Source organism: Erpetoichthys calabaricus, chromosome 14, assembly GCF_900747795.2.
Source record: "Erpetoichthys calabaricus chromosome 14, fErpCal1.3, whole genome shotgun sequence".
In the NCBI taxonomy this organism is placed as follows: Eukaryota; Metazoa; Chordata; class Cladistia; order Polypteriformes; family Polypteridae; genus Erpetoichthys; species Erpetoichthys calabaricus.
The window spans coordinates 42,218,596-42,244,941 of record NC_041407.2 but is presented as its reverse complement, the minus strand read 5'-3'; the positions used below and the strand labels follow the sequence as shown (position 1 = coordinate 42,244,941).

Sequence of the window (26,346 nt, the reverse complement as noted above, 5' to 3'; positions counted from 1 at the left end):
GGCTGCATGTTTTCCTGTCTATGTGTTCTTCCATTCACTATAAATTGTCCTTCGTTTCTGTTTAAGAATGGATATCTAGCATTGTCGCAAGTCTTAATTTCTCTTCTGTCACTGCATCCATTTTATTAACCAAAATGTTTTTTACATTTCTCAGCAGTGATGGAAAGTAAAAAAGTACAGTTACTTTGTTACTGTACTTCAGTACATTTTTCATGTATCTCTACTTAAGTAGATTCAGCTGTGGATACTTTTGACTTCTACTCACTATGTTTTACAACATGTATCTCATCTTTCTACACCACTACATTTCTACATGGGTGATATGTTACATTTTACAATCACATGAATGTTTTATTCTTTTTGATTGACTCTTTTCAGTAAATAATGGGAATCAATTCATGAGCATGAACAAATCGACTCAGTAGAACACCACAGGGATGCTAAATGTCATGCTTGATGCAGTCAGCCTTTTTCGTTAAACTATGAATCGTGGGCATGTCTAAATAAAATTGTTAATCCAAGCGCGAATTCTGTATGAAGTGGTAAACCCACCGCTATTTAGCGTACTGTTGGAGAAAGTGTAGTATGTGAAACAGTGCCATTAGTACATTTCAAAGATATTTAGTTTCTTTGACACTAAAATATAAGTATTGCCACCTCCCATCTCACAACTAGTGAAATAATCAAATTGGAAAGACAGACAGGCAAGACACGTATACAAAACGGGGAGAGAGAAGGAAATAACAGGTGAGCTTATTAGGTGAAGTCACCATAGCACCAGAGTTTGAAATGTTCACAAGAAAAAGGTAGGTGCGGCATGAGAATGTGACGACTTTCAAGGATTTGTGATGGATGAATCAATAGAGTAAGGGTGTATATATAGTGTCATGGCAGAGTTTTATACTAAGTAAAGTTTCAGTGGTCCCTCATTATGTGTTCGCCTTTACGATATTCATTGAATTTAAATCTGCAACTGAGCTGCAAAGAATGACTTTGTATTAAGTTTAGCATGCATTGGTGAGGAAGGATTCTTTCTTATGATATTATGTTAGGTAGTTCTCTAAATACCAGTCTACTGGTGGTATGAAAGACATGTTCTTTTTAACCACTCAGAATTGTAATAACACCAGAACATTCTAAAAGGGTGGGACTAGCAGTAAAAATTTAGTATGGTGTTAGTCAGTAGACTTAAACATTTCATGCTGGTCTGTCCACTGAGTTATTCAGTTAGGCTTGCCCTCAGAAATCTATTCATGTTTTAATTGATAACAGTCGTTTTAGATTTAAGCTCCAGGTGCTCTCTGTATTGAGTTAGCATGTTCTCCGCGTGTTCATGTGGGTTTCCTGCCACAGTCCAAAGATATGCAGGCTAGGTGGATTGGCAGTGCTGAATTGGCCCTAGTGCGTGCACATGTGTGGTAAGGTATATATGTTCATCCTGTCCAGAGATTGTTCTTGCCTTGTACCCTATGGTTGTTGGGATAGGCTGCAGCTGCCATGCGTCCCTGCTCTGATAAACATATTTGGAATATGGATAAACAGAGTATTGTTTTATTAACAGTACATTAGTCTCCCACTTTTCTCGTTCATATGAGAAAATATGCTTGAAAGGAAACAAAAGCAATTTACTTTTTATTATATGGCCATTGTTATTTGCCTCTTTATGGCTCCATTGTCATTATGATAATAATCCTCTTCTTGGGTCCCAGTACGGTATGGTTACCCATATTCTAAGTGAGTCAGATCAAAAAGTGTAAGAACCCATGCTTTAGAGGTTTAAAGCAAATGTGTGATGCTGTCGGCCTCTTTCGTTTAAGTATTCAAAGTGCAAATGAAAGTAGCTTCCATCTCAGAATCAGAATCACTTTTATTTGCCAATGCTTAATATACAGGAATTTGACTTGGAGATTTGGAGCTGCTTATAACAGAACACAACACCACATACAAATACATAAATAGAATAAGTTAAAAGGAAAAACCTCATCCATCAGATGAGGAATAGTATAATTATAAAGAAATTGTGCAAGTGAAAGTATGAGTGTGTAGTGTATATGCACATGCACATACATACATGTGCATATACTTTACACATATTCATACAGTATCTGACAATGCATGAATGTACAAAGATGCTGGGCTAGGTTACTGGTTTGAGAGGGCTATGGCTCTGGGAAAGAAGCTACTGAGGTTTCTGTTAGTTTTAGTTTTAATTGGCCTGAAGCATTTACCAGGGGGGAGTTTATGGAATATGTGTTGAGGCAGGGTGAGACGAGTCCGTGGTGATCCTTTTGACATGGTTAGTGACATGAGATGTATATAGGTTTGCAACGGATGGAAGGGTACAGCCAATTATTTTCTCAGCAGACCTCACATCATGCTGTAATTTATTTTTGGAGTGTGCTATTGTTGAACTAAACCAGACAACAATGGAGAATGTGATTACACTTTCAATTATGGCTTTGTAAAAAATAAGCTATGATTGGCTGGGAAATATTTAATTTCTTTAGTTGGTGTAGGAAGTACAATCGCTGCTGTGCCTTTTTAGTGATGTAGGTGGTGTTAAGGTACTAGCTGAGAGTATTTGTGATAGTTGTGCCCAAAAATCTGAAGGATTTCACCATATTAATTGCAGAATCATTAATTTCTAGTAAGAGAGGTTGTAAGTGCTGTTTGCAAAAGTCAATGACCATTTCCTCTGTCTTGAAGGTATTGAACACTAGGTTGTTGGAAGCACTCCAAGACACCTCTTTTCATATAATGTGTTTTGTTGCCATTAATAATTAAACTTATTCATGATTTGCTCCATTTAAATTAAAATGTCATAATACCATTCAGTAACAACACATATATATTAAATTGTATTAATTATTTTTTTACAATTCATTATTAGAATTTTTAAACAGAATATGATAACCTAATATTAACCTAATACATTTATCAACATAATCTAAACCGTGGCCCCCTTTCGACCTCGTTTCCTTCCTGTGGCCGCCCTGTCTTACCGGTAGAAAGGTAGCTATCTAAATGTTTTGTTTGTAAATAGAACATGCTTTATTATAACACAATACAATTTATTACATTACCATGCAAATTACATGCAATCATTTCTTAATTTATAAAATATAAAAATTTATACTTTTAAGTGTTTCTCGATCAATGTGACCCTTGTGCTTGATGATCAGAAACAAGGTTTTTAAATCCGTTTCTATTGCTGTGAGGGATAATAATAATAATAATAATAATTTTTTGCATTTATATAGCGCTTTTCTCACTACTCAAAGCGCTCAGCAATTGCAGGTTAAGGGCCTTGCTTAAGGGCCCAACAGAGCAGAGTCCCTAATGGCATTGACGGGATTCGAACCGGCAACCTTCCGATTGCCAGTGCAGATCTCTAGCCTCAGAGCCACCACTCCGCCCTTAAACGAAGATCACCTCTGTCCATTATGTTAAGACGATTCCGCATTTGGCTCAGTAAATAATTCACACCACTGAAACCTGATTCTGTATTACTACGACACTGTTGCGAATTTCTCAAAAAAATTGTGGGTAATTTCATTTCAGACATGGGGTTCTCACATATTTTTTCAGTCAAATCGGTGATAGTTAATATACATGCTTTGAACGATTTAAGATGAAATCCCCCGTTAGAATATCACAAAGATAATTGAAAGGCTATGTACAGGGACCTTCTTTTTTGGTTTTAACAAAATATGCATATTTTAAAAGAAATTTTTGCATTCTTCAATATTTTGCAAATTTAGTCTATTGTAAATTTTGAAATGTCCAGATTGATTGGAAAAGGTGTATCTCTAATTTCAAGATCAACTCTCAAATTGGAAATAAAAGTTATTAAGCAGTTATTTTCAACAGCAATTGCAAAAGGATTGGCAAAAACAAGAGCTAAATTACCTGTAATATTTGTAGGAAGAAGCAGCACTATCACTGCTGCAGCCACGCACCTTTCCCGTGACACATGAGATACTGAAATCTCCCCAGGGTACCGCACGGGGGTTGGAGTGAGGAAGTGGGTGGAGGATGAAAGTGGAAGAGACGTTGCCACCACAGCACGCGCTTGGTGAGTCATCCACTGGGAAGCACGGTCACTTCACTTATGTTTTCTTTTTTCTTCATGTCACTGTTTTCTTTGCATCCCACTTCTCTCTGTGGCCCCTAATCTCATGCCGTGGCCCCCTTTTTTACACAATTTTCATCTGTGGCCCCCTTGGAAAATCGTATGGCCCCAGGTTGAGAACTCTTGATCTAAATCATTCTTATTTAAAATGGCCTATTATCATTCTGTATTTAACACCACAAACATACTTCCTCCACCACTGTTTCTCAGTTCATTCATTTCAGTTTATTTTTGTATAGTGCTTTTCACAGAGCATGGCTTTCTCAGAGCGCTTGTACACTGCAAAAAAAACTTAGGTAAGAAATAAGATATAAACATTGAATTTCAGGAGAAAATTACTTAATATTAGTGAAATTATCTGTCCATGGAGCAAGATAATTTTACTTGTCAAGACATCTTAAAATAAGTTAGTTCCAGTCTAGAAATAAGAAAGCTCTGATAGGTGTTCAAAGGTTTGAAATAAGTAGAAAATGCTGTTTTTTTAGAAAAAATGACTTGAGATTAGACTTTCTACAGTGGAAATACACTGAATATTAGAAAATAATTTTTAATTCAGTTGTTTTGCATTCTTAATTTTAGCACACTGAAAAATGAAGGCCAAGGAACAAGAGAATAAATCACTAATATAAGTGGAAAACTCTTAATACCAGTGGAGAATGAAAGTCTTGTTACTTGAAACAAGTTAGCTCATCTTAAAATAGGTAGTCCAATATTTAATCTCGGAGCATATATCTTAAAACAGGAAAATTATTTTACAAAAATCATAGAATAAGAAAAAAATATATGATTATTAAGAAATAAATGCTTGAAATAAGCAAAATTATATGCCAATGGGGTGAGATATTTTGAATTGGATTTTTAAAAAATCCTGAAAGTAGTTCAACACATACTAAGCTATATTTGCATGATATATACAACACATTTCAGTCCACCTACAAAAGAATAAGGTAAAAGTAGCACAGTGCTCTCATTTTAGGATGGTCTTCATTTCAAATTGAAACCAAATATTTTAGCAGAGGTTTGAATTAAGAATTCATTGCTACATTCAAGACACATAATTAAGATATAATTTCCTGATATATGTTGGCTTCCTGAATGCATAAAATAACTTACAATAAAGACAATCATTAGCACTGCTCTTTATTTAAGTATTACATCAGTATCCAACAGCACTACTGCTGTGTTTACAATACAGAAAACAGAGAAAAACATAAGCACATGGAAATTAGTTGACACAGGAAGATTACCTTGCATATAACACAAAAGTCATATTCATATCATTATTGTATATTGTGGTTCAGGACTCTCATCTTGTCATAACTTCACAGTCAGAAATGTATAACATAAACTTGCAAAATTTTAACAGTGGTAACTTTGCCAAAAAACAGGACAAAGAAAATACAACCTAACATGTTAAAATCCACAAAAAATCTAATTAGTTATAATTAATTTATCTAATTGATTTTCAGATATTATGGTAATTATATACAGTACATCATAGACATGCATTTACTGTTCTACATTTGGCGCTCCCAATTTTTCTTCCAGCATATTTGTATTTTTCCTTCAAATTATTTGGAACGTATGTACAATTTCTATTAATGGTTTCTAAATCACACTTAACTAATCATTTTGCTTCAAAATGTATCAAGTTAATTATGTTAGCCAGGTTTAAGTAGTGCCTCAGTGACTACTGACCAATAAACTGTTTCTGTTCAGCTAAGGCTTTCCTGTATGACACAGTTACATCCTTCTCATGAATTGTGTCCAGTAATATTTCAGTTTGAATTGCAGGGAGGACAGTGGCAATGCACTTAGGATATGTTAGATGTAGTGCATAATAGCATGCCATAAGGTACATGATAACTTCCTGCAACATTTCTTGAGGGAAAGTTGTCACAGGCTCACTTCCAATAGCCAGCATGCAGTTATCTTGGTCCACAATAAGGGCAGGGCCAGACAGTGGTCTTTGCTGTAGAAAGGCATCAGGATTCTCAGAGGTCTTCAAGACAAACAAAAACCAACAAAGAAAACCGGCTGAATTTATTTTATCCTCTGCAATCCTATACAGATTTATTATACATTTACCTATTTATAATACTGAATTAATGTGCTAATTTTAACAGAAGCAGTTATACACAGCTTACAATTGAAATAGCAAAGAATTCACTAAAAATTGAAGATTGTTATATTCTGTTGAGCCCTTTTATTCAAACCGTTTACATGTATAATGTCATTCCTGTAGCTAACATTAAAAACAACTCTGAAAATTGCTGCCAGTTGCAGAAGGATAGAATTGCAGTAACTGTCTTTATTTTTCCTTTAAGCAATGTATAAATGCAAAGTTTTACCTTAAGGACATGAACTAATGCCTCATGTTTTGTTTCCCAACTTTGTTGGGGGTAGAGAAAGTGAAGGAAACATGGATGGCAGAGCTCTAAACATGGCGATGGCATTTTCCACTAATGGAAAAAAAGAACATAATTCTTATTAAATATCTTTTGCATTATGTTCTAATATAACTCGAACATTCTCCTTTTAATGAAAACAACAACATACAGCAAGCTTTAAATTAAGAATGATTTATAACAAAAATTATATGATGTCTGGTATTATTTTTACCTACTAATATGCTAGAACATGAATGAACAACTGAAATGAACCTTATATAGATCATATTTAAAGTTTTAGATAGATAGATAGATAGATAGATAGATAGATAGATAGATAGATAGATAGATAGATAGATAGATACTTTATTAATGCCAAGGGGAAATTCACATAAGTATAAGTTTTAAGTATTCTTTAAAATATTCCTTTTATTATTTATACCTAATAAAGGATAGTGTCAGTCAGTTTATTATTCTGTTGTGTCTTAAAAAGATGCTAAACAAAACTATTTACAATGCTAATAAATGGCTTTTTAAAAACATAATTAAAAGAAATTAAAATTTATTTCAGAATAACACAGTACAACTTTCTAATGCAATGAAGAAAAGGGAACCTGGAATTCGCAAATCAACAGTTACTGGCAAAGAGAGCAGCAATAATATTTTGCATGAAAATTTCTCAAAGTTTGGCTTACTATAATATAGACTAGGTCTTTATGGAAAAAATGGCATAAACAAGTGCAACCCTTTGAGCATCAACTGCAAAATATCATAACTTTAAACAACTTCAATTTGATTTTCATTTAGGCCTATCATGCTGTAACACTGAGTAAAGTGCATAACTAACTATAAAATGAGTTTAAATAAAATATGCATGACAAATTTTACCCTCATCGTGCAAATGTGGAGGCTTCAGGACCTTCTTCATTACACCATAAAACTGTGCTTTTCCATAAAAACTGGTCCATCTGCTCTTCTGTGATGCAGTTAAGATTACTCCAACTAAAAATACAAACGCATTTCATCCATTACCTATAAACTAAGCACACTCTTTAAAGTCAGCACATATTTTAAGAAACCATTTTCAAAAGTATTTCAGTCAAATATCTGTGTTTTATGTACTTACATGATCCAGTTCTTTAAAGCATGGGTAAGCCTCCCATAGAATCTATAAATGACCTTTGTGCATTAAATTCATGATCAAGGAGCTAGGTAACTGCAAATTTATTTGGCTTTGGCTTCTTGTAAAGGCCCTGTATTGTTTTGTAGTGCCTGGCCTGTATTTTGTGGCTGTCAACAGCTGCAAAAACATATAAATGAATAATCAAATCAGTTGTGTTTTCTAAACAGTCTGAACTAAGATGGGATATGACCATCTCTATTGTGCACTTACCAGATCGTTCACATTCTTTCTCAGCTTTAACTTCTTGGGTACAACTAGAAGGAGACATATTAAAAAAGCGTCGCTGAGCAATATACAGTAATCCCTCCTCCATCGCGGGGGTTGCGTTCCAGAGCCACCCGCGAAATAAGAAAATCCGCAAAGTAGAAACCATATGTTTATATGGTTATTTTTATATTGTCATGCTTGGGTCACAGATTTGCGCAGAAACACAGGAGGTTGTAGAGAGACAGGAACGTTATTCAAACACTGCAAACAAACATTTGTCTCTTTTTCAAAAGTTTAAACTGTGCTCCATGACAAGACAGAGATGACAGTTCCGTCTCACAATTAAAAGAATGCAAACATATCTTCCTCTTCAAAGGAGTGTGTGTCAGGAGCACAGGCTGTCAGAAACAGAGAGCAAAGCAAACAAATCAATAGGGCTGTTTGGCTTAAGTATGCGAAGCACCACGGCACAAAGCTGTTGAAGGCGGCAGCTCACACCCCCTCCGTCAGGAGCAGGGAGAGAGAGACATAAAAACAAAGAGTGAAAAATCAATACGTGCCCTTTGAGCTTTTAAGTATGTGAAGCATCGTGCAGCATGTCGCTTCACTAAGCAGCTGCACACAGAAGGTAGCAACGTGAAGATAATCTTTCAGCATTTTTAGACGAGCGTCCGTATCGTCTAGGTGTGCGAACAGCCCCCCTGCTCACACCCCCTACGTCAGGATCAGAGAAAGTCAGCGCAAGAGACACAGAGAAAAGTAAGTTGGGTAGCTTCTCAGCCATCTGCCAATAGCGTCCCTTGTATGAAATCAACTGGGCAAACCAACTGAGGAAGCATGTACCAGAAATTAAAAGACCCATTGTCCGCAGAAACCCGCGAAGCAACGAAAAATCCGCGATATATATTTAAATATGCTTACATATAAAATCCGCGATGCAGTGAAGCCGCGAAAGGCGAAGCGCGATATAGCGAGGGATTACTGTAATTCCCTGATGATGTAGTGGAATTGGCCTCGCCTGAATTCTCGACTTCAGCAGCATCAGGCTTGTCAGTGATGACACCGAGACATCTCTCTATTTGAGGCATAGAGCCCTGTCGCTTCTGAGGTGTGCAGATATTCTGTAGCCTTTTCAGGAGTTGTTTAAACACAGGTTCCTGTAATGAGATTGCACTCTTTTAAAAAGTGTGCAAGTGAATACAAGGTGTGACTGCTCATTCTAAAACCCCTATAAAAACTAGTTATTTACACTCACCCATGAATTTTGAACTTCAGCTGCATGTAGCATTGGATAATACTTGACTATACGTTTTGCCATTGAAGAAACCTCATGTTTGGAGGTATATTTGTCTTCCCTTGTTGTTGTCCTCAGTATGGGCACTATTTTGGTCACTGTACTTCTAATTAATCTACATCGAAGATCCTTTGAACTGCAGCACATAGGGAAAGAGGAGCATTGTATTCTTTCAAAGTAATGTTTTCTGACCTGCTCCAACTCACTGTCACTATAAAGTATGTATCCGTGGCTTGGTAGTTGAATGATTTTAGATGGGCTGGCTTCTCTTAAAAGTTTTGTGGAACATCCTTGCTCACTGGATTGAGGGGTAGGTGAAAGACTGGCATTTTTTAGAGTATTGCATTCAGAAGAGGAGGGAGATGTACAGCTGTCTTGTAAGTTATCTTGCTGCACAGAAAACTGCAGCTCCTGTTAAAATAAAAATACAAGAAAAGGACATTGAAAATAGTCACCAGTTATCAATAAACTGTTTATGAATTATGAACTTTGATGAAGCCTGACATAAATGGAAATATTTACTTTTATTTAACATAAATGAAATTTGTAATCAAAGATAGCATTGCTCAAATATCTGACTGCTTATATTTTCATTGTTAAATTTTTAGGTATCTAAAAACAAGATAGTAATTAAGCCCCTCACACTCACCTCGCAGATGGCGTCTTAACCCTCTTTTATTGGCAGACGAGAACTGCACAGAATTTATATCCAAACAAATCAGCTTCTTCCTAGAGACAAACACGTCCACAGAGGTTTCTGCAGGAACACTCTGGGAAACTCTAAAGGCCTTCTTAAGAGGCCAGATTATTTCATATCTTTCCCATAGAAATAAATTAGAAACCAAGAAAGTGTCAGAGCTAAGAAATGAAATTACTAGAATAGATGAAGAACAAGCCAGGCGTCCAAGTGAAGCTCTTCACAGGAAAAGGCAGGCCCTGCATACAGAACTTAACATCTTAAAAACTAAAGAAACTGAACAACTTATTTATAAGTCTAGACAGCATTACTATGAACACGGAGAAAAAGCTAATAAGCTTTTAGCTCAACAAATTCATAAACAAGAAGTTCACAATGCAATACCAGTAATCACCAACAAGAATGGAGAAGAAATCATCGACCATAATAAAATAATGCACACATTTAGAGATTACTATAAGTCTTTATATTCCACTGAGCCCAAAGAAGACAACACACAATCTAATGCATTTCTGGATAATTCACAAATACTACAAATAGATGCTTTAAGTGCTGAGGAACTGGATAAACCTCTAACGCTAACAGAATTACTAGACGCTATAAAGTCACTACAAAGCGGGAAATCATCATGCCCTGATGGTTACCCCGTAGAGTTTTATAAGAAATTCTCACTCAGCTAGCTCCACTCTTATTGGCAACATTTACAGAGGCTAAAGACCACCAAATACTACCTCAAACATTTCGACAAGCATTAATCACCGTCTTTCCTAAACAAAATAAGGACTTGTTACAATGTGCATCATATAGACCAATTTCACTCCTGAATAATGATGTTAAGATACTCTCAAAAATCCTAGCTAGAAGGATGGAGAAAGTGCTGCCCTCGGTAATATCACAAGATCAAACTGGATTTATTAAAGGCCGACATCTATCTTCAAATCTCCGACGCTTGTTTAATGTTATATATTCACCAGCAAAATCAAACACCCCAGAGATATTACTATCATTAGACGCAGAAAAGGCATTTGACATGATCGAATGGAATTACCTTTTCACTGCATTGGAGAAATTTGGGTTTGGCCCGAATATTTGTGCTTGGATCAAACTACTGTATACCAGTCCAGAAGCTTCAGTTTGTATTAATAACATTTGCTCAGACTACTTTAAACTAGAACGTGGTACCAGACAAGGATGTCCCTTGTCGCCACTGTTGTTTGCAATCGCTATTGAACCACTGGCGGTTCACTGCCGAAATTCTTATCAGATAAAGGGGATTGTCAGAGAAGGACTGGAACAGAAAATTTCTCTATATGCAGATGATATGGTCTTATATATATCGGACCCAGAAAACACTGTCCCTGCTGTTTTAACAGCACTAACAGAATTTCAAAAGATATCTGGTCTTAGAATTAATCTGAATAAAAGTATACTCTTTCCAGTGAATTCACAAGCATATAATATTAGATTAGACACCCTACCTTTTACCATAGCAGATCAGTTTAAATACCTAGGGGTAAATATCACAAGTAAACATAAAGCTCTTTATCAACAAAATTTTGGCGTCTGTATGGAAAAAATTAAGCAAGACTTGCATAGATGGTCAACCCTTCATCTCACTCTAGCCGGAAGAATTAACATTGTTAAGATGAATATCCTTCCTAAACTTCTCTTTTTATTTCAAAACATTTCAATATATATCAATAAATCGTTTTTTAAACAGTTAGATTCAATAATAACCTCATTCATTTGGAACTCAAAACACCCACGTATCCGAAGAGCGACCCTACAAAGACCTCAGGCAGAAGGTGGCATGGCTTTACCTAATTTTCAGTTTTATTACTGGGCAGCAAACATACAAGCCATAAAAACCTGGACACAAATAAATGAACATACACAGGCTTGGTCCGCAATAGAAGTAAAATCCTGTAGTACTTCTTTATACTCCCTGCTCTGCTCTCCAATAAATGAAAGTTATCGCAAATATACTAATAACCCAATTGTGCTTTACTCACTCAGAATATGGAACCAAATTAGGAAGCATTTTAAGATGGAAAATCTTTTATCTGTGGCACCTCTGCAAGAGAACCACCTCTTTCAACCTTCGCAAGTATATCCAGTTTTTAATACCTGGAAAAGTTTTGGGATTAAAATGCTCAGAGATCTTTATATAGACAACATATTTACATCTTTTGAACAATTACGTTCAAAATTTAACCTCCCAGCTACACATTTCTTTTACTATCTTCAAATTAGAAATTTTGTTAAACAGAAATTGCCCGATTTCCCCCACCTTGTACCCTCCACAATGCTGGAAAAAATACTGCTCAATTCCGAGGAAACAAACACTATTTCCGCAATATATAAAATCTTATTAGAGTCCCTACCTTTCAAAGATCCAAGAGGACATTGGGAAGAAGATCTCTTAATCAATATATCAGAAAAGGAGTGGAAGGTAGCAAAGCAGAGAATTCACTCGAGTTCTATATGCGCAAAGCATAGAATTATTCAACTAAAAATTATATATCAAGCTCATCTGTCTCGCTTAAAACTGTCCAAAATGTTTCCAGGCCAGGATCCAACCTGCGAGCGCTGCAACCAAGCTCCTGCCTCACTGGGTCACATGTTCTGGGCCTGCACCAAACTAACATCATTTTGGACAAAAATTTTTAAGTGCCTCTCTGACAGCCTTAGTATCACAATCCCTCCTAACCCACTAACAGCTGTGTTTGGTGTCCTTCCAGATGGACTGGAATTGGAGAAGGACAAGCAAACGGTGATTGCATTCACTACACTCTTGGCACGCAGACTTATTTTGTTAAATTGGAAGAATCCTAATTCTCCTCTTATAAGTCAGTGGGAAACTGATGTTTTATATTATTTGAAATTGGAAAAAATCAAATTTTCAGTTAGAGGATCTGTACAAAATTTTTTCAAAACTTGGCAGGATTTAATCAATATTATTTTAGAATAAGAGAAATAACTATTACAGTAATCCCTCCTCCATCGCGGGGGTTGCGTTCCAGAGCCACCCGCGAAATAGGAAAATCCGCGAAGTAGAAACCATATGTTTATATGGTTATTTTTAGAATGTCATGCTTGGGTCACAGATTTGCGCAGAAACACAGGAGGTTGTAGAGAGACAGGAACATTATTCAAACACTGCAAACAAACATTTGTCTCTTTTTCAAAAGTTTAAACTGTGCTCCATGACAAGACAGAGATGACAGTTCTGTCTCACAATTAAAAGAATGCAAATATATCTTCCTTTTCAAAGGAGTGCAAAGCAAGCAGTCAAAAAAAAAATCAATAGGGCTTTTTGGCTTTTAAGTATGCGAAGCACCGCCGGTACAAAGCTGTTGAAGGCGGCAGCTCACACCCCCTCTGTCAGGAGCAGAGAGAGAGAGAGATAGAGAGAGAGATAAAAAATCAATACGTGCCCTTTGAGCTTTTAAGTATGCGAAGCTCCGTGCAGCATGGCCTTCAGGAAGCAGCTGCACACAGCCCCCCTGCTCACACCCCCCTACGTCAGCGCAAGAGAGAGAGAGAGAGAGAGAAAGTAAGCTGGATAGCTTCTCAGCCATCTGCCAATAGCGTCCCTTGTATGAAATCAACTGGGCAAACCAACTGAGGAAGCATGTACCAGAAATTAAAAGACCTATTGTCCGCAGAAACCCGCGAAGCAGCGAAAAATCCGCGATATATATTTAAATATGCTTACATATAAAATCCGCGATGGAGTGAAGCCGCGAAAGGCGAAGCGCGATATAGCGAGGGATCACTGTATTGCATTTAACTCCCTTCTCCATCTCATATTTATATAGATATTTACTTCTCCCCTTCTTTTGTCTAATGTTGCCTTATTAAAAAGCTTAAAGCAATTTTCCTTTAGCTAAGCTCTCCTTCTCAGGGGTGGGGTTTGATTTGTCTTCAAATTTGTTGGGTTATAAATTGATCTGTTTGTATGGAATGATTACAATGAAAATTAATAAAATAAAAATATTAAAATAAAAATAAAAACAAGATGGTAGTCATCTTCTTTACTTCCTGCTAAAACACAGAAACAATATGTGCTCAGTTATCTATTGATATGGAGTATTTTCACACTATTTTGTATTGAACTAAATAAGTGCTACATGAGTACTGTGAAATTCTTACTTGTGTGTGCTAATTAACATGTAACATGCTATCATTCTATGGCGCCATGATAAAGTTTATCAAAACATTTATAAATTAATATAGACTTTGTATAAATTACAAACATACATAAATGTGTTTACACAAAGATTAATATGGTGAGGTGAACAGCCTTGATGTATGCATGAGCTGTCCTGTGGGCAGGTGTGACATTTCAAACTGCTTTGATTGAATTATGGAAAATTTTAATTGAGAAGGAAAAAGCCCAAGTTTCTACTCTTCAAATTTCCACCTCTATAAATATATATTTATGTTTTCATCACTTTAATATCATAAACGTCCTCCTTTTCCCTGTTATCATTTATATTTCTCCCCTGCTTGATCTCAAATATCATCAGGACATGGACACTTCTGACATAATAGTTGCTACAGGAGTTTTTAATCTCAACAAAAAGAAGAAAGCAAACGTGATAATAATTACATTGTTTGCTCAGTAATATTTCTTAAAAAAAAAATGTAAATAATGCTGACCTCTTGATGTACTGCTGGCCATGAGGTTTTTCTTCTAAGGAAATGTTCGGATTTTCACTTGAAAGAGTCCCTGGAAGATCTTCTGTAACATTTGCAACTTGAAAGCAACAGAGAAGACCAGTAATTCATTCATATTTGGTTGTGATCTGCACAACTACCAGCAGTCATTTCCAACTCAGGTTTTAGGCTTTAAGTGCTAAATTTATAAATTTTGATAAGTTTAAGAGTTTCTTGAAAGATGGTACAAGTGCAAATCATGATACCCTTTTAAAAATGTTTTATATTTTGTTTCTTTTCTGAACAAGTACTGTATATCATACTGAGGTTTTAGGCATGTAGAGATATCCTACAGAGGTGTATTTACTGTGTTGCCTGATTATGGACACGATACATATGACTTACTAACTTAATTTGTGAGTGTATAAAATTAGCAGGGTGTTAACATTTCACTCAGGCTGGGGCCTTCACCTATGCCATTAAAGTAATAAAGAGCATTATCTCACTCAGGGCTGGCTCTAGAATATAGGCGAAGCTGTACAATTCACGCCCAAACCTTCGATTTTTTTATGTGACGCGCTCATGTATGGTATTGATATTGAAGTTAAGGGGGATGGATGCCCCCCTTGCAGTTTCAAGTGCAGAGATCTTTTTATATTCAAGCAATGAGCGTACAATTGTGGATACCTCAAAATCGATAATTTTAAAATACTGGCCTCTAAATTTTAAAGTTTTTCTTTAAAGGTATCTCTAATAGAAGCGACTTGGGTCGTGTTCGCTTTTATTACCGGTAATAACATGAGGCCGTGCAATGCAGTTAGAACTTAGCACATTTTTAAAAGATACATTTCAGTTTATTTTTTAAGCAAGCAGAAGTCTGTATCAGAACGTCTTTAACACCTTTTTTCATAAATCACTGTAACAAATAAATAAATCAACGACATTTAACCAACATTTATTTCGTAATAACTCTGTATGTATGAAATCTAACAATGATGGCGCTTGATAAAAAGAGCCCGTTGTTGCTACAGCCTCAAACCACTCATTAATGCCTAAAATAGTAAGAGAAGCGCTAAATGTACCAATATGTTCGAATGCAAGAACTGCGTGCAGTGGAAGTTATAATTCAGGGCAGTATTTGCTGGATTAAATGCAAAGGTGAAAACCGGAAATGAAAAAATAAATATTTATAACATAAACACCTGCATTTGTTTTTAGAATTTTTTTGTAATGATTACACGAAACTAGCTTGCCCCACTACTTCTGTTTTGTGTTGTAATAATTATAGGTATCAACGTGGACAGGTGAATTCTTGTGGATTCATAAAAACAGAATGCACTGCAGCAATAGTAAATGTCAATTAGAAACTTACCTTTTAATATTTCCAGTGTGCCTTTGTCAAGTGAATCCATTGGTTTATATGCAGAAATATGTTACTTATCAGCTGCGAAGAGCAAAGCAGTATTTTAGCAATCTATGTAACGTTATTAATAACCTTATGGTGAGAACGTTTCGAAATGTAACATGATGTGCGGGAAAGCTAAGAACGCTTCGTAGGGAACGCATTTACGCATGCTCAAAGAAAGGTATGTTCCATTACATCCAAAAATGGGGTCTAAAACAGTGCTGGATATTATATTTGAAAAAAAAAAAAAAATTGGACACTGCAAAGAAACTGTAATTATACCGTTAGCTTTTCATATACTCAACAATGTCATTGACGTAAATAAATGTTTTTGCTAAAATAATGGAACGATTCTGTATATTACAACACATAGTGGCAACAGTCGATCAGCACTCGTGCTTTTACTGTTTAAACACAAGATGATTTGCCATTGTTTTATTTGCTGCTTGTTTGTTGCTTTGAGTTTAAAACGACTTTTGAGCCATATGAACACTACACATTTTAATTGTTTGGAGTTTCAAGTTCATGATGCTGTATTCTTCGATAGAGATGTTTTGTCATTTTGAAATTAAAATCCCTAACCTGGATAAGTGCACCCGTTTTGTTGATCCAATGGAGCTGGTTAATTTTAATTCCTGTGAGACTATATGACTGAAAACAAAATATATATTCTTGTGAAGTACTATCATGGGGATATCATTGAACTATATAAAACTTTTTAAGATTCCTAAATTCTTGAACTTTTCTTTTTATGTTAATAAATTCCAGCAACACTGTTTGGATTAAGCACCAGATACATTTTTTACACAAGGGTCATTTATTTTTAAATGTGGAAACCAATTTTGATTTGAAGAAAAATGTTACCATTTGAATATAATAAAGTACAGGGAATCTTTTGCAGGGAATCCAGCTGTTAAATCATACTAGTTACAGAGAAAGGCCACTGAATTAGGCAAGTGTTAATCTGAAATGGCGTAGTTGTTAACAAAATCAAGGTTGTATTCTAAAACCTTTCTGAAATAAAAAGGGTTGTGTCTTACTCATTTCTTAAAACAAGATAAACCTAGAAAGTTTTGGTTCTTGAAATAAGAATATATGTCCTGCTATGCTCATCACTGTAGTTGATAAGTCTTTTCTCTCACAGTTGTGCTTTTTTTAAGTCAAAATTGTCTTGGAATTACACTTTATACAGTGCATACTTGAGGTTTTTGCAAATTTATTAAAAATAAAAAAAAACTGAGAAATCACTTGTACATAAGTATTCACAGCCTTTGTCATGAAGCTCAAAATTGAGCTGAGGTGCATCCTGTTTCCCCTGATCATCCTTGAGATGTTTCTGCAGCTTAATTGGAGTCCACCTGTGGTAAATTCAGTTGATTGGACATGATTTGGAAAGGCACACACCTGTCTATATAAGGTCCCACAGTTGACAGTTCATGTCAGAGCACAAACCAAGCATGAAGTCAAAGGAATTGTCTGTAGACCTCCGAGACAGGATTGTCTCGAGGCACAAATCTGGGGAAGGTTACAGAAAAATTTCTGCTGCTTTGAAGGTCCCATTGAGCACAGTGGCCTCCATCATCCGTAAGTGGAAGAAGTTTGAAACCACCAGGACTCTTCCTAGAGCTGGCTGGCCATCTAAACTGAGCGATCGAGGGAGAAGGGCCTTAGTCAGGGAGGTGACCAAGAACCCAATGGTCACTCTGTCAGTGCTCCAGAGGTCCTCTGTGGAGAGAGGAGAACCTTCCAGAAGAACAACCATCTCTGCAGCAATCCACCAATCAGGCCTGTATGATAGAGTGGCCAGACGGAAGCCACTCCTTAGTAAAAGGCAAATGGCAGCCCGCCTGGAGTTTGCCAAAAGGCACCTGAAGGACTCTCAGACCATGAGAAAGAAAATGCTCTGGTCTGATGAGACAAAGATTGAACTCTTTGGTGTGAATGCCAGGTGTCACGTTTGGAGGAAACCAGGCACCGCTCATCACCAGGCCAATACCATCCCTACAGTGAAGCATGGTGGAGGCAGCATCATGCTGTGGGGATGTTTTTCTGCGGCAGGAACTGGGAGACTAGTCAGGATAAAGGGAAAGATGACTGCAGCAATGTACAGAGACATCCTGGATGAAAACCTGCTCCAGGGCGCTCTTGACCTCAGACTGGGGCGACGGTTCATCTTTCAGCAGGACAATGACCCTAAGCACACAGCCAAGATGTCAAAGGAGTGGCTTCAGGACAACTCTGTGAATGTCCTTGAGTGGCCCAGCCAGAGCCCAGACTTGAATCTGATTGAACATCTCTGGAGAGATCTTAAAATGGCTGTGCACCGATGCTTCCCATCCAACCTGATGGAGCTTGAGAGGTGCTGCAAAGAGGAATGGAAGAAACTGGCCAAGGATAGGTGTGCCAAGCTTGTGGCATCATATTCTAAAAGACTTGAGGCTGTAATTGCTGCCAAAGGTGCATCGACAAAGTATTGAGCAAAGGCTGTGAATACTTATGTACATGGGATTTCTCAGTTTTTTTATTTTTAATAAATTTGCAAAAATCTCAAGTAAACTTTTTTCATGTTGTCATTATGAGGTGTTGTGTGTAGAATTTGAGGAAAAAAATGAATTTAATCCATTTTGGAATAAGGCTGTAACATAACAAAATGTGGAAAAAGTGATGCGCTGTGAATACTTTCCAGATGCACTGTATCTAAGTTAGATATCTTAAGACCAGTTGTCTTGCATTGAGTAAAATAATCTAGAAAGTATCATTGCAACATGAGATATTTAATCTCTTGGGGCAAAATATTAGATATATTACCTTAAAATAAGAAATTTTTATTTGTTAATAAAAAATGTTTTGCAGTGTAGAAACTTACAATTAAGTATAAGCTAATACCAGAAATACTTCAACTGTGCATCATTTATGCACAAATTAGTTTAAAAACCACAGTAAAACAACAATTTCAATGATACAACCTGCAGGAAACATATCAAGATTTTAAACAAATTAATTTGTCAGAACAAAATTTCACAGTTTTAAGCTTACACACCTACTAACTAGTGTGGCTAGTAGGACTAACAAGTTATCTCTGTGTAGACACATTTCCTAAGAAAATGTTAGATGAGACCAAACCATTTAATAGTTATTCCCAATTTACCTAGATTTTTCAAAATGTTGGTGAATTGTGATCTGAAGGTCCACAGAGAACTACTACCTACTATGCTGATTGGTGACTTTTGATGTTTTAAATTTTTACATTTTTAATCTGTGTTTTTGTCTGTTTGAAGAAATACTTCCCAGCATTATTGTGAAATTTACCTTTCAGTCTAACAACTTCCCCAAATGAGGGAACACAGTATTCAAAATGAGTTCTAACCAAGTGTATTCTACAGCTTAAGTATAACCTCCCTTGGTTTGTACTTGGCATGCTTTGCTGCCCAACATCCTTGCAGTCCGTGAGTTTCACAGAGGCTGGTCGTTGGCTATTTACAGTAGCAGACTACTTTTGTGGGTTAAACCTTCCAGTTCCTAGTAGCTTTTTATTTCTCCAGTTCACCTGGCCACCTGTGTTTCCTTTCAGTCCTCATGACTAACCAAAATGCCCACAATTTGCAACACATTGTGAGCTGTATTTTCCACAGAATAAGACATACTTGCTAAAATTTGGCTTTTTGCAAGTTCCTCCTTGCTGCAGAATCAAAACTCCAAGGGGAAGAGTGAGACAACTTTCAACTCCTCCCATGCCTTACTGTACATAGAAGACTTAAAAATTAAAAATTCACAGAGTACAGTGATCCCTCGCTATATCGCGGCTTCACTCCATCGCGGATTTTAAATGTAAGCATATGTGAATATATATTGCGGATTTTTCACTGCTTCGCGGATGTCTGCGGTCTACAGTACGTGTGTTTCCTCAGTTGATTTGCCCATTTGAATTCAAACAAGGGATGCATTTGAATTCAAACAAGGGACGCTATTGGCGGATGGCTGAGAAGCTACCCAATCAGAGCACGCGGTTAAGTTCCTGTGTGCTGCTGATTGGCTCAGCGACGGAGTGCTGCATTAACCAGGAAGTCTAATCTCTCTCAATGAGTGCCCCTGCTACTGCTTCAGGAGCCGTGTCCAAGCGCCAACAGAAGATGCAAATGATTGCAGAAAAGGTAAAAGTTTTGGATATGTTGAAGGAAGGAAGCTGCTACACCGCTGCAGGACACCATTATAGCATCAATGAGTCCACGATTCTTTTTATTTAAAAAGGAGGAAAAGCATATAAGATCTACGGCCGCAGTGTCCTTTAACAAGGGCGCAGAACGAGTTGCAAGTGGACGTGATAAGGCAGTAGTCTGGATGGAATCTGCTTTAGGGATTTGGATTGAAGAGTGATGGAAGAAGAACAACGGCGGTGCTAAACAGTCGCCTGAAGAGGCTCCTTTAGAAGAGCTGTAACGCTATCCTTTGTTGTGCAGTAAAATTAAACTCATCGTTATCGGACAAGTCGTCGTGTCATTGTTCGTGAGTAACCATAATTAATTATTTACGTACAGTACTTATTACATGTACATAGTTTAGTGTCACTGTACACACATTTTACTGTATACAATTTTTCTTGCATTGTACGTATTTATTGCTGGTGGCCTGTCTGTCGTAATGGCTGTAACATATGTGATATCAGAGACGCTCGATATCTTTAAAATAATATTTAGGTTTTACTGTATGTAAACTGTGTTTACATACATAATTTCAACGAATCTTACCTAATATCTAAGAGAATAAAAAGGGTTTATGCTGTATAATTGTGCGTGAAATGTTTATAATAGTGTGGGAGAGTTTATAAGGGCTTAAAATATATAAAAATAACCATATAAACATATGATTTCTACTTCGCGGATTTTCTTATTTCGCGGGTGGCTCTGGAACGCAACCCCCGTGATGGAGGAGGGATTACTGTACATCCTATATTCCCTGCTGTTGCCTTTTTTTTCTCCTCATACTTAAACCCTGCTGGAATTTTAAAAACAAAGCTGTCTAATTTATTTAGAGCATTACAATTCCACTGCTCTCTCAAGGTAAAAAGATTGTTCTCATTGCCATTTTTATTTCACTATGGAATTAATTCATAACTAAAGATACATGCTTCTTGCAAGATATAGAAGTATGACAATGTGACCAATCAGTTGTAACATTCAGTCATTTTGAAAGGAGGAAGTTACAACTAATACAGAGATTAAATTTGCTTTCATTCTTTGAATGTAAAGACAGCTGTCTGTCTATCAATACATCAATTTTCTGGCCTGTCTGTTCAGTTTCGGGTTGCATGGAGTGATTGAATCTCTTGACTTCACAGAGTGGGTGGAAATAAAAAATTCAAAACAAGAATCAAACCAGTTTCTGCACCTCTAGATAGTCTGCATGTTAATTTCATAATAAAATTAATTTAGCTACCATTTCAATACCTCTGTCTTCACCAGACATTTGTAACTGAATTTGTATTTGAAGTATGAGGCAAATCGAACAATGCAACATGCAATACGCTTACAGAACCACACAGTCACAAAAGTGCTCAATTAGCTAAAATTAGCACACTTGTTTTGTCACGTTAGGGTCCCAGGGTAATCCTATACTCTTTATTATGTAGACCTTGTGTCAGCACTTCCCCTTCCTTTTTACATTCTATAATCTCTGGCAGCTAGAAAGAATAAAATTACAGGCAGGAGAAAGTTGCACATTTAACACTAGAATCCCTGAAGCCTATAAAAATATTCATAATGCCAGGCTACCTTAAATTCCCTTGCACGTCCTCATCATCGTTTTTGTTTTGCAAATGTGTCAAGTCAGCACTGGACGCAGGCAGCCTGCTCACCCATCCCACACCGAGGCAGCTGAACTCAGACTTGCCCATAGTGGTGGAGAAGTTGGAATGGAATAAATTGATTCTGTGGACAGATGTGCTTTATGAACATAACTAGTTGAGATCAGGAATATCTGTAATTGATTGATTGTAATCTGTGTGCCACATGGGCACACAGCAAATCTGTGGGAGCCAGAATTCTGGCTAGGTTGTAAGGGATCAAATAGTTATTTCTCTCAATGAAATTCAAATCAATTTATAACTTTTATGTAATGTGTTTTTTCGGTTGAAATTCTGTGTCTCTCCATTAAATTGAAACTTCCATAAAAATTAGAGACTGTTCATTTCTTTGTAAGTGAGCAAACTTACAAATTCAGCTGGAGATCAAACAGTGATTTCCCCCACTTTTTATAATAAAAACATTCATTTGATTTGAGTTTGTAATAGCCGGTGTAAATTTATGGAACTTGTAAAAGTTTTTTTTTTTTTTTTTTAATTTGGTTTTATTCTCTGTGATGTTCACACTCCCCCTGATCTGACACTGTTAGCTTTCAAATAAAGACATGGTATAAATAACTTGTCTCTCTGAGTTGATGGTGTTTATCTCCGTACTTTTCACAAGAACAGCAATGACCACAGTTGGTGCTATGTTTGTTGACTAATCAGAATTACTTGTACCGGCAATCAAAGATACAATATGCTGTGAACGCTATCAGACATTCATGCTGCATTTGCACTTTGACGACAAAAACAGCATTTACTTATATAGCACATTTTTATACAAGTGATGTAGCTCAAAATGCTTTACAAGATGAAGAAAGAAAAGTTTATAAAATGTAAAAATAAGATTAGGCAGTACTAAATAACAGAATAAAGTAAGGGCTGATGGCTGGGACGACAGAAAAAAACACAAAAAAAAAACACTCCAGAGGGCTGGAGAAAAAAAAAAAAAAAACAAAATCTGCAGGGGTTCCAAGGCCATGAGACCAACCATCCCACCACTAGGCATTCTACCTAACATAAATCATTTAATCAGTCCACATGGATTTCAGGGTTCACATAGAAGAATTAGATGGTGATGGTCATGTGGATATCTGGCCTTGATCAGGTGGTGGCACAGATCACCACTATAGAAAACCAGAAAAAGAACAGAAGAGACAGTAGGGGTTAGTATGGACTGCGGAGCCATGATAAAAAAGATAATTCAATACATATACAGTATATCAGGGTTACACTAAAGTGGCTATGAGAAAGCCATGTTAAAATAATGGGATTTTAGCAGTTTTTTTTTAAGTGCTTCACCGTATTAGCCTGGCGATTGTCTGTTGTTAAGCTATTCAAGATTTTAGGTGCATAGCAGCAAAAGGCTGCCTCAACGCTTGTTTTAAGTTTAGCTCTTGGAATTATAAGCAGACACTCATTTGAAGATCTAAGGTTACGATTTGGAGTGTAAGGTGAAAGGCATTCCGAAATATAGGACAGAGTGAGATTATTTAAGGTGCTGTAAACCATAAACAGTATAATTCAAAATTGCATGGGTAACCAATGTAGTGACATCAAAACTGGAGAGATGTGCTTAGATTTTCTTTTCCTGGTTAAGATTCTGGCAGCTGTATTCTGTACTAGTTGCAACCGATTGATGTGTCTTTTTGGGTAGTCCTGAGAGAAGCGTGTTACAGTAATCTAGTCGACTAAAAGCAAAAGTGTGAACTGATTTTTCAGCATCTTGCAAAGTTATAAGGGATCTAACATTTGCTATATTAAGTGAAAAAATGCTGACCTAGTAAACTGAATATAATGTTTATTCAAGTGATAATTTAGCTGTGTAATGACTGCCTTTCCTAGGATTTTACACAAGAAAGGCAGGTTAGAGAAAGGTCTAAAATTGTTATAAACAAAGGAATCAAGATTATTTTTCTTGAGCAGGGGTTTAACAACAGCAGTCTTCAGACAGTCTATATCTAATGACCCCCATATCTAATGATGAGTTTACTATGTCAAGCACACTATCAATTAGCACGTCGGATATTTCTTTGAAGAAAGTTGTTGGTATTGGATCAAGGATGCAGGTGGAGGGTTTCAGTTGAGAAATTATTCTATATAGATTGGGTAAATCTATTCTGGTGAAAGAATTTAATTCTCTTAAAATTGAATACTAGGATTTAATAGGATCAGTATTGGGGGTATGTACTATTTTATTTCTAATATCATTGATTTTGTGAATAAAAATATAGCAAAGACCTCACAAGTTTCACTGGAAGATTTTTGGAGGCATTCTATTGAGTGTCCTGGGTTTAGCAAACAATCAATAGTATAGAATAAAACTCCTGGATTACCAGCATTGTTGTTTATAATTTTAGAGGAAAAAACACCTGTCAAGACAGACTGTGTTGTTGTATTCTGTTATTTTATCCTTTAATATTTCATAGTGGACAATCAATTTACTTTTTCTCCATTTACGCTCGGCTCTCCGACATGTTTTCTTTAAATCAGACTCTCTTTGGTTCTTTGAAATTTTCCACCTTTCTATTTATATTATTATCACTATTGTAGTAAGCTCTGCAAACGCGACTGGTTGCTTAAAATGTTAATAAACTTTGAAGCTGCAGATGAATCAAAGAAGCATTTTTTAACAATACGCTTCTCATTAATTTTATCTATCAGTATTTCTACATTAAATAGTAAGAGAAAATGGTCTGATAAACCAACATCCACGATCTGTCTCATATCAGCTTTTAGTCTTTAGTAATCATTAAATCCAATGTGTGCCCTCCTTTGTGTGTTGGCTGACTAACATGCTGGCTCAGATCAAAAATGTGTCTGAGATTAATGAATTCTTTTGCTTTCAGGCCACACTGATTATCAATATGAAAATTAAAGTCACCCACTATTAGGAACCTGACATAGTTAGATATTATAATTCACACTAAGTCTGAGAATTCCTCAAAGAATGACACATTATATTTAGGAGGACTATAAATGGACAATGCTGGAGAATGAGAAACTCCTTGAATAAAAATGGCAAGATACTCAAAAGATGCAAATGTACCAAAGCCGACATCTTTACACTTTGACCGACTCGAATAAATATTTGCTAAACTGCCACCTTTTTTTACCTGTGAACCTCATGAGTAATGCTGTTGAGAACAAAGAGACCCATGCAGAAAGTGCGAAAAGCCTGACAAATTAGTGATCTTGTGGAGGATTATAAATTTTATTTATTTTGTTTGGTTGAGACCTGGCAGCAACCTAATGATTTTATACAACTTGATCAGTGTTGCCTGCCTTGGTTTGTTTACATCACACAAACCCAACCTTCCAGGAAAGGTGGTGGTCTTACAATATTGTATAATGAGAATGTTAAAGTGTCTCCTCTGTCCTTGCCGCTAAATGCTTCTTTTGAAACAGTAGCTGTACAAATTAATGTTTCTACACCTACAATACTGGTTCCAATATATATCGACTGCCCAAATTTAGTAATAATTTTTTTAGTTGAATTTTCTGCTTTATTAACTTTGCTGTGTGCACTTTCTCCTAATGTTTTTCTACAGGGTGATTTTAACATTCTTGTGGATAATAGTAGCTGTCCACTTACAAAGGATTTTATATCTTGTCTCGATTTTGGTTATCAACAATTTCGTAATTTCCCAACTCACTCTTGATTTTGTTTGCTGCTATGGCATTGCACCAAGTGATTATAATGTATCTGATTTCTTCATGTCTGACCATAAGTTAGTTTCATTTAGTGTTAATTTGCCATTGTTCAAATTTAAACAATAACTCTCTATTATTGTAACTTAAAAAATATAAATATCTCTGCTTTTGCTACGGTAATTGATAACCTTACTTGCAAAAAAGATTTATTTAGTCCAGATGAATTGGTCTTTTGTTATAATGGTAGACTCCATAGCCTATTGGTCATATTTGCACCTCTAAAAAAAATCAGACTTTTTTCTTTACACACTCTGCTCCTTGGTTCACTCCTGAGCTTCGGCAGCTTAAAGCGAGTGGCCGTCGCATAGAACGTCTCTATAAAAGAACTGGACTCACTGTGCACATAGAAATGTATCATAATGCATCTTTGAACACACAAATGTGCTCATCTGCAGCTAAAACATCTTATTATTCTAAAACGATCATGTCTGATGGTAAAAAAAGAGCTTTGGCACCTCCTGATATAATTCCAACTTATATGTGCTGCACTGCTACATGTGATGCATTCCTGAGCTTTTTTAAAATCAAAAAACTAACAGCATCTTCAATATATACATTGTGACAATCAAGAGTCCAAGTCATCATAAAGGTTTGGGGCAGCCACCCGTATATTGTTTTTTCCATCTGCAAAAGGGTTTGAAATAAGTAACACGATGTGCATATCACAGAGTCCAAAACAGAACTGACTATAGTAGCCCAAGATGGAGGCTTTAAAGGCCTGTAGAGGAAGTGATGTCAACAAAATGGCCAGAACCAGAAGTGACGTCAGCAAAGGGGCCGGCTTCGGGAGTGACGTCAGCAGAGGGGCTGGCTTTGGAAGTGA

General features: G+C 36.4%; 1 protein-coding gene across 7 annotated transcripts in view; it reads left to right on the top strand.

Annotated features, from left to right (window-relative positions):
• macf1a (microtubule actin crosslinking factor 1a) overlaps positions 1–26,346 on the top strand; it is a 976,441-nt gene that overhangs the window by 599,865 nt on the left and 350,230 nt on the right. The gene's annotated exons all lie outside the window — the stretch shown is intronic.